The sequence below is a fragment of the Bison bison genome, unplaced genomic scaffold (genome assembly GCF_000754665.1).
Source record: "Bison bison bison isolate TAMUID 2011002044 unplaced genomic scaffold, Bison_UMD1.0 scf7180017861798, whole genome shotgun sequence".
Lineage (NCBI taxonomy): Eukaryota > Metazoa > Chordata > Mammalia > Artiodactyla > Bovidae > Bison > Bison bison.
The window spans coordinates 4,747-6,357 of record NW_011492370.1 but is presented as its reverse complement, the minus strand read 5'-3'; positions in this window follow the sequence as shown (position 1 = coordinate 6,357).

Below are 1,611 nucleotides of genomic sequence, written 5' to 3'. Positions count from 1 at the left end.
GTTGATGTATGGCAGAACCAATACAATATTGTAAAGTAATTAGCCTCCAGTTAAAATAAATAAATTTAAATTAAAAAAAATGAAATTAGTGCTTGAATATTTCCCTGGTGTGTCTCTGTGTGTGTCTATGTATGGGTGCATATGCACAGGTGTCTTAATCTGGCCACGATAAAAATTTAGAACATTTTCTTAAAATTCAGAACTATCATTGGTCTAACATGAGAGGGAAGTGCTGTGATTTTCCTTTATAAGGATCAATCATGACATATATTGTTGACAAAAATGTGGGTCATTAAAAAAAAAAAAAAACCTGAAAAAAATCTACCACTGTATTTCAAAATCAGAAAGTGCTTAAATCACAGAGCCAAAATGCTGCAAGAGATTTTCATTTCAATTACCTCTGGTGTATAATTTTGTCTTTGTTATTCATCATCCCTGGATAAAAGAATGGCAACCCACTCCAGTATTCTTGCCTGGAGAATCTCCATGGACAGAGGAGCCCAGTGGGCTACAGTCCATGGAGTCACAAAGAGTCGGACATAACTGAGTGAATAAACACACAATGATAATAAGCTTATAAAAGAGACAGAGAAAGAGAAACCAGAGAAGTAAGAGGAAAATCAGAAAGTCAGTTGTCACAAAATACAAAAAGAATATTTCAAGAACGTGGGAGTTTGACTTGTGGAATCCCTGGGAAAGCTCAAGTGAAATGAGAATGGCAAATGACCATTAGTAACCTTAATAAAAGAGATGGGAGCAACAAAGTTTTATGTGGTCAAGAGAGAACATTACTTTAGTGTAGTTGTAGTGTGTTTTAAGTAGGAGTTGCTTGAGCCTGTTTAAAGTTGATGGGAAGAATCTAGCTGAGAAGAGTGTAAATATACATGAAAGAACATAAATGATTGAAAACACAAGACAAAAAAGGAATAGATTACAAAGGAGAGCTTGAGATAGGAGACCCCCAGTTCTGTTATAAGAAAAAGAAAGAAGAGGTTAGGAACAGATACAGTTATGTTGGGAAGTTAAAGGCGCTTCTGTGGATGACTACTGTAAGCCAAGTTGCTCTTTGCAGAGTTCTCTTTCTTTAGTTTTGTTTTGTCTTTTTAAACCAAAGTATGGTTGAATGTAAAGTAAGAGAAGAAGATGAGATTTGCCCTGGCATCTACATTTGGAAACAAGGACTTTAAGAAAGAGTTATGAACTAAAGTAAGAAATATGAAGTGGAATATAGAAAAACCTGGCTGCAAATAAACAACAAAATCTCCTGCTTTCAAATGAACTTCCACACTACTTAGTCACTTTCAAAATATTTTGTAAAAGCATTCCCATGAGGGTTCTATTTTTACCTTATTTCAAAATGTGGAAAGAAGCAGGTAATAATTTTCATTAATGTTAAGGTTGAAACTTAAAAGAATCTCAAGGGTGTCCTAGTTCTTCATCAACTCTTCAGCACTTCTGAATGACAAAAATGCCTTACTGTGGGCCTGATTGCTTTAACACACCAAATAAGCATGCCATCCCAAAAGCTTCCTTTCCAATTTGGAGCTATGCAATTTTTTGTAAATGCATGTGAATTGGCCAAAGTCAGGTGATCATCTTATTCACAAGGTT